Source organism: Hipposideros armiger, unplaced genomic scaffold, assembly GCF_001890085.2.
Source record: "Hipposideros armiger isolate ML-2016 unplaced genomic scaffold, ASM189008v1 scaffold_309, whole genome shotgun sequence".
Taxonomy (NCBI): Eukaryota; Metazoa; Chordata; class Mammalia; order Chiroptera; family Hipposideridae; genus Hipposideros; species Hipposideros armiger.
The window spans coordinates 839,880-855,781 of record NW_017731659.1 but is presented as its reverse complement, the minus strand read 5'-3'; the positions used below and the strand labels follow the sequence as shown (position 1 = coordinate 855,781).

The window sequence follows — 15,902 nt, the reverse complement described above, 5'->3', positions numbered from 1 at the left end:
TTCTTTGTCCCTTCTTCCTCAGAATTCCAAGTGGGTGAATTTTTCATTTCATTTCCACTCAGAGAGCCAGAGTTGGTGAGGTAGGGTGGTGTGCCAATGCCAGGCCTTCTACGGCAATCACAGGTGAAAGGTCAACTTAAAAACAAGTAAAGAAGCAAGAAAGTAAATCAAACCCTTACGGACTATCGGATAGGGAGTACCAATCTACCATAGCATTATTGCTCCCACTTGACAGATGGGGAAACTGAGGCACAGAGGGGTGAATGGACTCTCTTGGTGTTCCCAGCTGGGACTAGAACCCAGGACTTAAGACTCCACAGCCCAGGTGAGGCTTTTCACACCTCTCCCAGTGCCTCCTCCTGGATGCAGATGAACCCCACCCTTGTCCCCATCTGCTGGTCAGCATCATCCTCAGGTGTCATCTGCCCCTCCATGAGCCTGGCCCTCCTTGTGTAGGACCTGGAAGTGCCCAATTTCAGGGATAAGGCTGACACCTGGAGGATGGTTATGAGTATAACATGCTGTTAAATAGGGGCGTTGCCCTGGAAGATAGATGCCAGGGCTATTCACTCCTTCCTCCCTCAGCGTATATTTATCGGAGACCTACTATGTGCCAGTTAGGCACAGTCCAAAATGTTAGAAACACAGAAATAAATGTGATTTTTTTCCCTCAAGAAACATCCAGCATAAGAGAGAATTTTCCCTCAAGAACCTTCCAGCGTATAATATTGTTATATAACAATAACAGCAATCACCACCATCGCCATTACCAGCCACCATCGTCAATGTCACCAAGACCATCACCATTCTCACCATTCCTGTTACAATCTACTGTCACCACCCTCATCATCAGCACTACTGCCTCCATCATTGTCTTTAGTGTCATCATCATCTTCACGGTCACCATCACCACTGTCACCGCCATTGATGTCACTATTTACAACATCATTTAGTTCTCCTTTGATTCCATTCTTCAGGGTTTTGTCGTTTTCCTCATATAGATTTTGTATATATCTTTCAGATTTATACCTACATAGTTCATTTTGGGGGTGCTCATGGAAATGGTATTGTGTTTTTAATTTCAAATTCCACTTGTTGATTGCTGGTAGATACTTTTGCATTATTAGCCTTGTATCCTGCAGCCTTGTTATAATTAATAATTCCAAGAGTTGTTGTTTTTATTCTTTTGGATTTTCTACATAGATGATCATGTCCTTTATGAATAAAAACCGTTTTATTTCTTTTTTCCCAATCTGTGTGCACTTTATTTTCTTTTATCACTTTATTGCATTAGTTAGAACTTCTGGCATAATATTGAAAAGGAATAGTGAAAGGGGACATCCTTGCCTTGTACCTGATCTTAGTAAGAAGGTTTCAAGTTCCTCACCATTAAGTATTATGTTAGCTGTAAGGTTTTCTGATAGATATTCTTTGTGAAGTTGAAGAAGTTCCCCTCTATGCCTAGTTAACTGAGTTTTTTATTTTTTCATCATGAATGAGTGTTGGTTCTTCTTCCTCAGAATTCCAGGCTGGTGACTACTTTTCCTACTATATGCCTATTGATATGATACTGTGATTTTTATTGTTAGCCTGTTGCTGTGATGGATTATATTAATTGATTTTTGAATGTTGAACCAGCCTTGCATACCTGGGATCAATCACACTTGGTCATGTTTTATAATTCTTTTTATACATTGTTGGATTTGATTTGCTAATATTTTGTTAAGGATTTTTACATCTATGTTCATGAGAGATATTGGTCTGTAGTTTTCTCTTTTTGTAGTGTCTTTGTCTAGTTTTGGTATTAGGGTAAAGCTGGCCTCTTGGAATGAGTTAGGAATGATTCCCTCTGCTTCTACCTTCTTTTACTATTACGTATGATGAAATTTAGAGCACACACGAGTATCTATGAAAATGCACATGTCAACTATACGGACAATATTAAAAACAAATGTCTGTCTAACTAAGCTAGGAATTACTTGGGATAGGTACTCAGCCTCTCTCTTTTTTTCCTCATCTTTAAAATAGCATTAATTACAACAAACGTAGGTATCTAACCTGTAGGCCTGTTTCAAGTATCAAATAAATTACAACATTGTAAAGGCTTAGCACAGTCTTAGGACATAGGAAGAACTCATTAACATTAGATATCATAACTGGGTCTTTAATTTTATTCACAGAGGTGTGCCTCAGCGTAAAAATCTAATCCAGGTCTGAAGTGTTAAATTGTAAATTTTGCATAATGAGGAACTACATTCTTCTTTTTCTCGGTGGGAAAATAATGTATTCCAAATCCATCCAAAATTCTCAACCAATTCCCAAAATATTATATAAACACATATAATAATCCACTAAGGATTTCTGCATAACCTAAACCAGCTAAAACACCAATTGCCTGATTACTCAACCCCTAATGGACTGATTAGTGGTCTGTTTGTCCGCTGGGCACATGCTGTGTGGACACAATGACCAAGGGCTCCCTTGGTGGATGAAGGTTGTCAGTCCACCACTTGAATGTTTCTCTAGGCTTTTCAAAAACACCATATCATGCTCAGGAAATGCGGTAATGCATTCCAGAACCAACAACACGTTTATAATCATTCTTTACTTTCTTATACGTGAAAAAAAATATATGTGCAGTAGATGGAAGCACATTGTGGTCCAGTGAATGGCTTCATTTGTTCATTTCTTTCATTACCAAACTTTTCTATTAGTAGATGAGATGTTCGAGGTCTCTCGGAGCATCTTCTTTCTTCACAGGCTTTATCTCCTTCATAGAAAAGATTTACGCTTAATAAGGCGGGGAAGATGATAGCGGTGGTTCATGGCCCATTACACAGTGTAGACACAGGGCGTGGATCTTCGGGAAGAACCGCTGAGATGCAAACACCGTTCACAGGAGTCTTCTCACTGGATCCACTCACAGCATAAACGTTCTTATGCCATTTTTCTGCAGAATCATTCGAGCAGGCTTTTTGTTCATTAGTCAGAGAAGGAATTTTGAGTAGACATTTTCTTCCAAGCATGTGTGTGTGTGTGCACGCGCGCGTGTGTGTCACCCGTTCTTCAGAAGAAATCTTATTTTGATATGTACAAAACAGTTGAGAGCAGAGCTGCTGGAAGAAGGGGCTAGAGGGACCCCATGGACCCACCATGGTGGACTCCAGGCACATCCACAAAAATATAAAGATGTATATCATCATCAAGCTTGCTTTGAAGAGCACTGGACCTGCTTATTTTTATATTTCCAGCATTGTACTGGCTGCCAGAAAGCCCAGCACTCAGTTTTGTGCTCACTTGTCAGAGCTTTTCTCAACTGGGCTTTTTACAGAATGTAATTTCCTTTTCCTTCTAAGTAAGTCATGGCTTCCAGGTTTTTTCATTTGTTGGTGATATTTTCCCGTTTCGTCCCACTGTGACTGAGGGCTGCAATCACATTCACAATCGATAAATGTGTTCTGAATGGCCCCTGGACCACCTTGGTCCAGGTGAACATCTCCTACCTGGGTTAGTATAATGGTCTCCTCTCCTCTAGCCTTGCCTTTCTAAGGTCTGTTCTCAAGCCAGCAGCCTGAGGGACCTGTTAAAACACAAGTTGCATTATGCCATTTCTTTGCTCAAGTCCTGCCCTCTGAGTTAAAGCCCAAGCAAGCCCCTCAGACCATCTGTCATGGGGCCTCTGACACCTCTCTGGCTTCACTTCCTATTACTTGTCCTACACTCAACTTATTCCGACCTTGCTTCAGCCTTAGGGCCTTTGCACATGCAACCCCTCTGCTGGGATGCTCGTCCTCCAGATATCTCCAAGGTCTCACTCTTTCACTTCATTCAGGTCTCCGCTCACACGTCATCTGCTCAGATGGGTTTCCCTGACCTGTTATGCAAAACAACTTCCCTCTTCCAGAAACTTCCTACCCTTTACCCTCCTTTACTAGTCTCCTGTTCACGTATTACCATTCCGCCATATTATATATTATTGCCCACCCTTCGCTGGAAGGTAGAAAGCTGAAAAAGAGCAGTGTCCTTGACTGTTTTGTTTCCTGCTAGTTCCTCAGTGCTGGAATATTGCCCAGTACCCAGGAGGCACTTAACAAATATCTGTGGAATGAAGGAATGAATTATAGTCAAATGTGAGTATTAAGCATGATTTATTGCATTCAGTGGCTGTGTAAGTGGCACAGGTGGTAACTCTGTTACCTGGAATCCAGCGATCAGTGCTGGAGAGGCTGGTGGCAGAACGTCTTTTGTTCCCAATTATCCTCTCCCTGTCCCTATAAACAGATTCAATAGTCCTACTCATTGTCATGTGATTGACCAACCCGAGGGAGGACACTTTTCTTCCCACCCATGTGGCGTTCAGCTGTGTGACTTGCTTTTAACCAACGGAATGTGGACAAAAGGGACAGATGCCACATCTGAGCCAACGCGTTGAGGGCCATCATGGCCCTTGGCCATTTCTCTTCTGTCTTCTCCCGTGAGAGCAGCTTATCCCAAATAGGGGCCAGTTTTTCATCTTGAATCTGGGAATGACAAAGACACAAGAAGCAGAGCCTCCCTTGACCCACAGCAATTTTCAGGGGTCCTTTAACATTAAATGAGAAATAAACCTTTGTTCTTCTAAGTCAATGAGATTTTCGGGGTTCTTTGTTACTGCAGCACACCCTCACAAAAGCTGAACTAATAAACGGTTAAGGGGTAGCACTGGAAAGATAGTTAGGTTAGGTGACCTCTGAAGTCCTTTCTATGCCCTCATCCTAGACTCCATGGCCCATTCTCAGCAAGCAGGACATGAGTTCTGAAAAAGGAGGCACTTTAGGGAGGTAATGTAGCCTATCTATTGGGTTTTAGAGGCCTGGCTTGCTCCCATCTGTGCCACGTATCAGCTGTGAGATCTTATTCGAGTTATTTAAACTCACTGAGCCTTCGTTTCCTTCTCAATTAACTGGGGATGGTAATTGTTCCCACCACAGCAGGTCAGTGTAAGGATTAGATGAGAGAGTGCCCACCAGTGCCTGGCATGTAGCGTGCCTTCCAGCAGCAGGACCTGTGGTGGACATCTATCATATTCTCAGCAGCCCCTGCATCTTTTGAATAGTCTTTCTGTATTTAACGAAATCCCCACATTATAAGTTCTACCTCCTGAAGTGGCACTGGAACTCGAATTCCCAGCCTCCCTGGCAGCCAGCCCGCAGGCAGTGGCCTAGGCTGCCCCAGTCAGACACTCCCGTACAAGGCTTGGATTGGTGGGGTCGAGGGGTGGGGAAAACAGACTCTGCAAGGCGCTTCTGTGCTTCGCTGGTTCGTGACAGACATGAACGCCTGGGTTGCAAAGTCGACTTCCTGGGACAAATGGGTGTCATGTGGAGGATGATGATGATGACAGCTGTCTTATTAGGCCGGTTCTGCAATGTAGTTTGAGACCTTATTCCTGGAAACAGCTTGAGCCTGACTTTCCTGCCAACTCCAGTCCCACACTCAACAATTCAGGGGGCTTTCCAAGTGCATTTCAGTAAATTTTTCTGCATTAACAACCAGATTCCATTTCCTATGCTTATAATGCCTACTATAGGTAATATTATTTCATCACCATGATTAAATAAGGGTCACTGGACCCTTGAGGCCTTTCCACCCAGGGGGACTGTAAGCCAGGTAAGCAATGGCTTGTAAATCCCAGAGCTCAGGTTTCCTTGGGTGGGGACTCTGCAGTTGGAACCTGCTAAGGAGATCTGATTCCATGTCTACCTTCACCTGACCCTCTTGCCAGGGCTGCACTCAGCTCCTGCAGCCTGACTTGACCTGAGGCCAGAAGCGGGTGGTAATCCTCCCCTCTCCCTCCCATCTCCCTCCAGCCTTCCCTCTCCTGGTCTCTCTCCAGGCTTCTCTTGATTGGCTGCACTGAGCGCTGTGGACACCAGAGGGCGATAAATGCTCATTTTGGAGGGAAGAGTGGCAAGGTTGGTTTTTTAGTTTTTATTTTTATTTATTTTTTTCCTCTCTCCATTTCTGTTGGTGAAAGTAATGACTTGGAGACAACTAGTCCATCTTATAACTCTAAAGTAGCAATGTTGCGTGTGCATTGCATGCAGCTTACAGGTGAGGAAACAGGCCCAGAGAGATGAAGAGGCGTGCCTAAGGTCACCTGGCTAGAAAGTTAGCAGAGCAAATACTTGAGCCTAAACCATCTCTCTCACAGGAGGGCTGTACTAACACTGCAGCTTTCATAGGGAGGATGGTGGAGAGAAGGGGGGAAAGGCATGTGGTATCCCTGTCTTCCTGCAAAGGTCTGTGTGGCACTGCTGCTACCCAGAAAGCTCTCAGTATGAAGACCAATGCAACCAGTATCTGCTGAGACCAGGATTGCAAGCTCATGGAATGTGGGGACCAGACAGGCCACAGAAATGAGAGAAGCAGGTTGGATGAGCAAGTTGTGGTGGGGACTGTGGCCAGCTGAAGGGTGTCCATTTGCCATTAAACAGGGACAGCCACACTCATGCCTAGCCAACTGCTGCCCTATCAGAATGCACATCGGGGTGTTTGGGTTTTTCCATTTTTCAGCATAAGCTGTGAATCTAAATGTTAAGATGAAATTTCCCAATTTTGAAATGCTGGCGACAAATTCAACACTTTTTCAACTCACATCTCCGAGCCTTGGTGTTCTCAAGTGGACAATGAGGAAAATGTCTGCAACATTGGCTTCTTGGGTCACAGCAGTGTTCTTTTTCACTGGCCTAATTCAGGGAAGGACTTCACTCTGGTTTTGTGCAACTCTACCCAATGGCAGGTCTGAGAGCTCCCGTTTCTGATCCCCTTTCTGCAGCATCTCCCCATCCATCCCAGGGACCTATGCATACCTTGAGACACTGAAAAAGTGTTGCCCAAAGGCACTTTCTCTGTTTTCTGCTCCCACAACTCTTCTTGGTGGAAATGGAGGCCATGGCCAATGGTCTCCCACGTGATCTACTGGAGTTCAAGGAGAACATAATGGAATTTCTTTATTTTTATATACATTGAATATTTTCAATAACCTTTTAATTTTGTCTTTTTCAATTTTGGTTTTGTGTATGGTTCAAAGTATGCAAAATGGCTCGCAAATGAGTGCATATGTCTCAATTATAAATAAAGAAACTAACATACATTGGAGTGTGGGCTCATGACTCTTTGAGGCGCCCAACCCCTACCTACCACAGGGTTGAGCTGATACCCCAAAAAAGAAAAATCACAGGTGTAACAGGGAATTATAGATGGGGAGACATCACTGAATAGTTTCAAATAGTTAACCATGAGCCACAGTTTAAAAAAACAAAGCTTCATACTATGTAAAGTACTATACAAACGTTAGTTATCAAATTAGTTAAGTATACTCAGCTTCATTTTTAAAATACCTGGCACATGGTAACAGCTTACTTTTTAAAAAAATGAAGGCTGCTATTATTATTATTATTATTACTATTGTCATTGCTATTGTTATTGTAACATTGCAGGGCACCAGGCACTGGCTTATGGGTCAGTGTCCCCACTGTGCTGAAAGCCCGCTGAGACCAGGGCTGGGTGGGATTAACCTCTGAATCTTCCGAGGTAGCAGGGGCAGGTGGGTCAGAGCAGGGGTCTAAGGGGCCTTCCTTAAATGACTGGGACAGGAAGGAATCAATGGCTCCGTCTCTTCGGTGGGAACTTGGGTCCTGCCCCAGCTACAACCCAGTTATACTGGGTTTCGAGTCCAGATCTTCATTCAGTCCTTTGGAGAAGAAAGTAAACGTTGTGGTTCTGCTGAGCCCATTCAAATGCAGGAATTATTATGCTTAGAAATAGACCCAGGCTTGAGGAACTGCTATAATATTAACCACATCCAGGCCAGAGACTCAGCAAAGGGACAAAATGCGGGGCAGACTTGAGTCAAAGGACCAGAATCCTTTCTGCTTCTCCAGCGGGAAGCAGGGTCCCTGCAAGGCCTTGGGAGCAGGGGGGCAGCTTTTTGACCAGTGTGAGCCTTCAAGGATAGACCATAGGGCTCTCTGTTGGGTGCTTAGAATCTGGGCACCTGCGTCCTGCCCAGCTTGGGCCTTTCCCCTTGGGGCTCAGTTTCTGCAACAGAAAGTTAGGTTGGCTATGAACTTTCATTTCTCTTTCTTTGTGACCTCGGGCGAGTTACCATCTCAGTGCCTCCATTTCTACATCTTGGAAATGGGCATTATACTCGTATGCACCTCATAGGGTCATTGTTATGAGGATCAAATGAGTGCTATTTAGATTTATAACTTGAAGGCAACAGTACAGGTAGAGGGCAGGGAGGTGCTAACTCTATTCTGAGGAACTCTGAAGAAGGAAGATTCTAAATAACTCAAATACTGAAGACTAATTGTCCACTTGGGGCTTATTTATTCATGCGCAAATGGTTGTGTGAGAAATATTATCTACCTCTTTCCTTAAATAAGCTTCGTTCAGGGGCTGGCCAAGTGGCATGTTGGTTAAGAGCTCGCTTGGGACTCCAGCTCTAAGCAGCAGGGCCCCGGTTAGGATCCCACTTGAGGGCCAGTGACACTGTGCCCTCTACAGCTAAGACAGTAAACAACAGCTCCACCTGGAGCTGGGCTGCTGTGAGTCGCTGGCGACGGCGTAGGCTGCAGCCCCTGTGGCAGTGGGCTGCCATAAGCTACCATGTGTGGCCGGCAGCCAACGTGAGCAGCCAGCAGCCAGTGCGAGCTGCCAAGAGCCACCATGAGCGGCTGTCCAGAGGCTGCTGACTGATCTGCCTCACCCGGGAAGAGCGTAATGTTAATATCAACATGTGTCAGTGAAGCGATGTCCTCCACAACTAGACTGAAGAACAAAAGGACAGCAACTTGTCTGTTACCCTTCCCCGATTCCCCAGTGCTGTTCCCCTCCCCCAATTCCCCAATAAAATCTTTTTAAAAAAATAAAATAAAATAAAAAATAAATCAGCTTCATTCAGACTCTGGGTTCCCATCAGAGGCATTTCTACTCCAGTCATTCTGAGGACCTATTTGGAACAGGGTGTATTCTCTAGATTGAAGCCCCGGCCAGCAAGAATATATGCAACAATATCTTCCACCCTGCAAGCTCTTCTAGAACTTTGCCACCCCATCATCAAGGAAGGGAAACTATGTCCCCTTCCCTTGAACTGGGTGGGCTTTTGTGATTGTCTCCACTAATAGAAAAGAAAGGAAGCGACGCTAGATGATTAAAGGCTAGGTCAGAAAAGCCCTGTGCTTCTACCTTGTTCTCTGCTCTTGAAACCCAGCTGTCTTGCAATGAGGAAGCCCAAGCAGCCTACCGAGAAGCCTCATGGAGAGGAACTGAGGTGTTTGTCTCCAGCTCTGGCTGAGCAGCGACTTGCTAGCCACGTGAGTGCACATCTCAAAAAAGGAGCCTCAGCCTCCAACTGAACCAACTGACATTGCACAGAGCACAGATAAGCCTGTCCCACTGAATCCCCCTGAAATTGCAGATTTATGGGCTCAGTGACTGGGTGGTTTGTTGCAGAGCAACAGGAAACAGATGCACCACTCTCCCTCCCTCCTTCCCCCAAGAGTTGTGTGAAAGTCTTGGAGCCTTACCTAGGCCCAGGCACCAATGAGACCCTGACAGCCATGCTCTTGCCCGCAGGAACCTTCAGGTCTCCTGCTCCATAGCTCCTGTGCCACATTTGGGGTGGGGAATCTTCTGAGAAGTTGGGAATGCCGTGGCCATGTCCTTCTGAGGTTTTGCCCTACCACAATCTCCCCTGCTTCCAAGTTAGCCATTTGATATCTTCTCTCAAGGCTTTCTAGAGTGGTTCTTCTTGCCTCTTTTCCCACCTCCAGGCCTCCTGGCTTCACCTCTAGATGGACTGAAGAATTTCACAAAAGATGGAAGTAGCCTCTCACTAGAGGTGGCCCTGCTCTAGACCTGGCAAAATGCCCAGGGTGAGCATGACCAGTCTGGCTCCTGCTAGAAGAGAGGAAATGCTGGGGGGAACGAACCCAATATATTTCAGTAAAGAGCTCAGACACACATCTACTCAATGACTCTCCCTTAAGCTTTCAATGTGTGCAGGCATTGTGCTTGTGCTGGGGATAGAAGAGCAAATGGCATAGACCTGGGCAAGAGAGGTCACCTGTGTCCACTCAGAGCCTGCACTCCATCCCCCTCCTTGATCATGCTTTAGGTATCTAAACCCCTGGAAATCTCTGCCAAATGACCCAAGACCAGTTTTAGGGCGTATACAAGCACCTTCTCCAGGTCTACCCTTCCAGGGGTACAGCATGCCCCCGTGTGTACCCCTGAGGGGTGACCGAGTGGTAGCTGTAGGAAAGGTGTATGGACAGTTTGGGCACGTGAGCTGGGTGTTCACATGCCTGGGGTCTAGGCCACATGTGATACAGGACAGATGTGGGGCTAGGAAGAGAATCAGGGTGGGTGGGCTCAGGGCTGGTGTCAGGGCTGACCTGACACTGAACACTGTTATGTTCCTGCATAGAATTCCAAAGAGTCCGAAAATTCTAAATTTGAACACAGCCTTCTTGGTCATTATAAAGAATATTTCTCAAGACAGGAGAATAAACATGTCTTATTTTCCAGTCTGTTAAATGTTTATATATAAGGTATGTCGGCCTTTATTCGCACTATTAACGTGCTAGGGGAGTTCTGTGGTATAGGACCAGCGCTTCAGGCTATAGGGAGACCCTCTTCTATGGGGCTGCAGAGGATGGGGGCAGTATGAGAGAAATTCCAGAAGCTGACTGCAGAGTGCCCTCCATGTTGCCACAGCTGCCCCCATCTCTAATCTGGAGTGACAGAGACAGGAAGGGGTAGCAGATGGGGCTAGTGTGATCGAATGTCTGCCTGTGAGAAGGAGGGGCCAATGGGATCCAGCTGTTTTGCCTACTGCCAATCACCATCACAAACACCCCCAGCTTGAGGGAAGGGGACATGGAGCAGAGTAGAAGAGGAGGGCATTTTATGCCCCTTTTACATAGGTTGGCTAGGAACTCAGCCCAAGACAGTGGTTCTTCTCAAAGTGTGGTCCCTGGCCCAGCAGCATTGGCAAGAGCTTGTTAGGCTCTTGGCCTCTTGCAGGATAGATGGTGTCCCTCTGTGGGATGAACAATTTGGTGTGGAGAGTCTATGAAGAAGACTTTTTACTGGAAAAAAAAACATTTATTGAGCATGCACAGTGTCCAAGAATGGGCTAATGCTTCATAAACAGTGTCACATTTAATTCTCAACAGTTACCCTCAAGTTTGGTATTAGTATTAGTCCCCCTTTAAGGGCTCATCACAGAAAGGTTAAGTACTATGGACAAAAAAGGGTTGCTATGGGAAGGAACCTCACAGGGTGATCTGATCAGAAATTCCTAACTCGGCAGGTCATGGTGGGTAGTCAGGCCCCAGGCATGTAACTTCCTTAGTAAAAAGTTTACATTTGTCTTAAGCCAGCCCTGTCCATTGTTTCTGTGCATCTAGGTTAACACACCTTTGAAATCATTGTAACCACCCTCAAGAGAGCCCATAATCTTGGTAACTATCCTGTAATCCAAACCCCACCGTGTTTTCTCCCACCTTCATGTAATCTTCCTCAAGTTCCCTCCTTAATTGCAAACGTATAAAAGAAACTGTAAAACTGCCTTCCAAAGCATTTGCGATCTTGCTTCCTGGTAATTGTCAGTTTTGGCTCAAATAAACTCATAAAAATTCTTTACAGGTTTGGATGTTTCTTACATCGACAGTACCTTATCTTGCCTTGGGCCACAGGGCTCCCAGCGGTCTACCTGGTTTGTGTGATTGTGCGACCACCCTAACTTCTTCACCAATTTGCTAAACAGTGAGTGGTTCTCAAACTTGAGTGTGATTCACAATCACCTGGAGGCCTTGTTAAAACAAATTGCTAGGCTCCTCCCCCAGAGAGTTTGTCATTCAGTAGGTCTGGGATGAGGCCCCAAAACACACATTCCTAATAAGTTCCCAGGTGCTGCTGCTGCTGCTGCTGCTGCTGCTGCTGCTGCTCCAAGGACCATGCTTTGGGAGACTGTGCTGGGCTGGGATCCACTTCCCACCCTACTTCACCCATGCAGAACGGTAATAATCATACCGTTCCCACAATGACGTCCTTGTGAGATGCCAATGAGATAATGGGAGTGAAAGCTATGTCAGCTGCACAGGTGAATGGCCCTGGTAGGTAACCTGTCTGAGGCTGGTCCCTGGGGTTTAGGAGTGCACAGTTTCAGATACAGGTTGGGGCCACCACAGGCATCTAGAGTCCTTTTTCAGCCCATCCTAATTCTGGGCCACTTCTCAAGGGAGAAAGCCAGCTTCTGAGGGCCCAGGCCAGCAGCCCCTCCTGCCATCCCCCTCATCACCCCAGGCTTCCTCCCTCACCGCAGGCAGCTTGCTGGGCACTGCCCCAACAGCTGGCGGGCTTGGACCACTTCTCCAGGGGCAGGCCAGTCCAGGCAAGCTGGGGCAGCGTCAAGCTCGTGATTCAGGGCCTGGGGCCCGATCATGCTCACTTCCACGGTGAGACTCCGAGGCTACGACTTCCCTTCTCTCAGCCTCAAGTTGCTCTTGGGTAAAATGGACGCAACATTTGCATAGAGTTGTGCAAATTCAAGAGCCAGTCGCTTTTACAGCACATGGCATAGAGCCCGGCTCCTGGCGAGAGTTTAATCAGTGATAGCTGTTAGTATTTTCAAAAAGTGCTTGGGCCCTAAGCCGCCTCCTGATAGAGGTCCGGACTTGAAACGCAAGCCGCTCCCACGCTGTTCCCGGTTCCCAGGCTGTACCCGGATACACCCTCCCTGGAATGCCAGCGTGGGGGCCAGAGGACTGCCCGCAGGGGATTGGGGTTGGATGGGCAGGACAGGTTAAGAAGATGCTGAGGCGGGGAAGGGGCATGCTTGGGGCGTGATCTCACCTTACGAGGGCCAGGGGGCCGGGGTAGGCGGGAAGGAGAATGTGACAGGGGCGGTGGGAGGGCCTGGGGGGGGTTACGGCCAGCGGCCTGGGAGGGGCCTGGGAAGTACGAGAAAGGACGAAGAGGTGCGGGACCGTTAGGTATCGCTGTGAGTGGGGCTTCCCACCCAGCAGGGCTCGAGCGCAGGGCCCGGCCAGGCCAGCACTCAGTCTTTATCCCCGCAGGGCCGAGAGGCTGGAGGGGCACAGAGAACAAGGCCCAGGAAGCTGGCCCAGAGGCGGACCTCATCTTCTGCGTGCCTGGGGGGCGGGGCTGGCGGGATAGAGTGAGAAGCCACGTAGGGGCGGGGCAATGGGCGAGGCGAGGGGCGGGGCCCCACCCCCAGCAGGGCCCTGAGCGGGGCTGGCCGCGTTAGAATAGGGAGGCCGTGGTGGGAGGAGCCAGGGTACATTCCTGCAACTCGCGGGGGCGGGGCTGGCGTACCCTAGTCCGGACGCCAGGAGGGGGCGTGTCCTCAAATAGGGGTGGGGCCTGGCCAATGCCGTTGCTTTCCGGAGGACCGCCGGGAGGGGAACTGTCGAGTGACTGAGCCCAGTGCTGCGCAGTCGGACGCAGACTGAGGCGCGAGCGAGCGACGCCAGGCTTGCAGTGCCGAGCTAAAAGCAGAGCCAGCAGGTGAGAAGGGACAGGGGGGAGGCCGGCTGGGCAACCAGTAGCAAAGTTAGTTTTCGCTCCCACTTCCAGAGCGCGCTTGGGCAGCTTTCTTGGAACAAGTGGCAGGTCGAGCCACGAAGGCAGCTGGTGGGTGGGTGAGAAGGAGCCTAAGTTCTTCGGTTCCGCCATGCACCAGCTGTGTGATTCCGGGCCCGTCCCCCCACCCGGCTTTGGACCTCTCGGGTTCCTGTAAAAGGAGGAGGTTGAACCAGGTGAACTCCACGGTTGCCCGTAGAGTTGCCCTTTCTCACTAAAACACCGAAAGGTGAGGGCTGGCAGGTGAGAGCCGACTCAGTTCAGTCACAGGTATTCAGATCGCGCTGCCCAGACTGCAGTTTCCCTGCCTGCCGAGTGGCACTGAGCAAAGCAAAGTCTGTGTGAGCATGAAGCGAGTTGCTTTAAAGGTCATACTAACTTAGATGGGGCTTGAATCCACAAGCCCAGGGGGAATGGAGCCCAAGTCAGGGAGGTTTCAGCCTCCCGTTTCCCCAACTCTGAGAGCCCCATATGACTACAGGTCGGAAACTCAACGGGGCTTTTGTACCCCACCAAGGGCTTTTCCAGGTGACTTGTCCTGGGCAAGGCCTGGAGCAGAAAGCAGGGGGCAAGTTCTCATCCGGGTGAGCAGGGAAGAGAAGGGAAAACCCCGCCGAACTTTGGGCCCAGAGTCAAGCTCAGGGCCTGGGGCTCTAGCTGCATACCCAGAGTTGTTAGTTCCTGGGTCTGGAGGCTTCTGTTCTTGGTGGTAGCGGGTGCTCTGTGCCAGGGCCATGGTAGCTGGGCGGCCTCATGCAATGGTCATGGGCTTGGGCTTTGGGCCCAAACTGACTTGGATTCCACTCCTTCTCCAAGCTTCAGTTTCCCCATCTGTAAAATGGGGATAATAACAGTCCCCAATGGCAGTAGTGAGGACTTAATGGAATAATGGGTATACAGTACTTAGCAAGGCGCCAGGCATCCAGTGAGGCCTCACTACGAGACAGCTGCTCTGATGTGGATGGGCAGGTGGTGGGCTGGCTTCCTGCCTGGGAATGAGCCTGATTTTGGAGGGTCAGAAGCTGGCTGCATCTCCTCCTGACCTGTACGAGCCAGAAATTGCCACTTGCCACTAGCATCACTTTGTCCATTTTAGGGTGGGATTCAGAGTGTCATCTGGACCAGAGTGGCTGAATTTTCTGTAATATTGCTTGAGGTTGACGGGGATCTAATTAAGTAAACCCAAAAATGTTTACTGAGCACCTATGTATATATTGGATAGTGCTAAGGAATACAGAGGTAAACCACCCAGGCCTGGGCTCTGCCCTCATTTTGAGTTGCTGACAGTGAGGGCTTCTCATCCCCTCCATGCCCCTGCGGGAGAGGATAACTCACACCCAGGGCTCTGGGCCAGAGGAGATTTCATGGGTCTGTACTGCCCTGGTGGCTGGAATCCAGCTCTTCTATTGCACACTTGGCTTGGGCTGAAGCTGAGAGGCAGTGTGGGCACCTATTATCTGTTGGATCGGGGTTGGACACTGAGTGAGAATGGAAATGCTGCATGTGGGTTCCCTGCATCTCCTGTGGAGAGGAGCCCTACACTTTAGAACCAGCTGGAAAGTACTATGGGACAGAGTCTGATTGAAGAGTGCACTATGTGGAGGAGAGAGAGTGTGTGTCTGTTTGTGTATGAAAGCCGTGCTTAGAAGAAGTGAGACACTGGAGACAGCAGGGTAGGGGGTGAGGGGCCTTCCTGGAGTTGGTGAAACCTGAGCAGAACCTTTTGTCTGGGCCCCCAAGTCCTGGTTTGCATCAACCTGGAGCCACAGACTCCCCTCTTTAAGCATTTGAATTGCATAAGATTAGCGTTTGGTAGGGTGTGGGAGGGAAAGGGTCAGTAGGTGATGCCTGTTGGGGAAAAAGATGTTCATTTCAAACAGTGCTTAGTAAGCATCTACTGGAAAGTCCTCCTCACCAGCCTCCACTCCACATGATGAATGATAAACGATGACACATTGATCCCGTCCTTAGTTACTTACCGTTTAAGAAGACACTAAGACAAGGATACCAATGACTCTGTTAGGACATAAATGAAGAAAAGATGAGAAGGACCTTCAGGAAAGCTTCTCGGAGGAGGTAGAATTTTGGGTGAGCCTTAAGGATTGAGAGGGTGTCAGCAGCCACAAGGAAGACAGTGTTTTGGACAGAGGAAACTATCTAGACAAAGGCAAGGAGGTTAGAGTCTTCAGGGAATTTTTAAGAAACTGCTGGGTTGATCAGTGTGGACGAAGAGTTGGGACTGT

The 15,902-nt window shown here is 48.1% G+C and overlaps 1 protein-coding gene across 1 annotated transcript in view; it reads left to right on the top strand.

Moving 5' to 3' along the window:
- Window positions 1-13,464: 13,464 nt before the first annotated feature.
- The window catches only part of CD82 (CD82 molecule), a 76,174-nt gene continuing 73,736 nt past the window's right edge, over window positions 13,465-15,902 (top strand). Inside the window, exon 1 of the mRNA XM_019659981.1 lies at window positions 13,465-13,584. The gene's annotated coding sequence lies outside the window, so the exon portion shown is untranslated. The remainder of the gene's footprint in view (window positions 13,585-15,902) is intronic.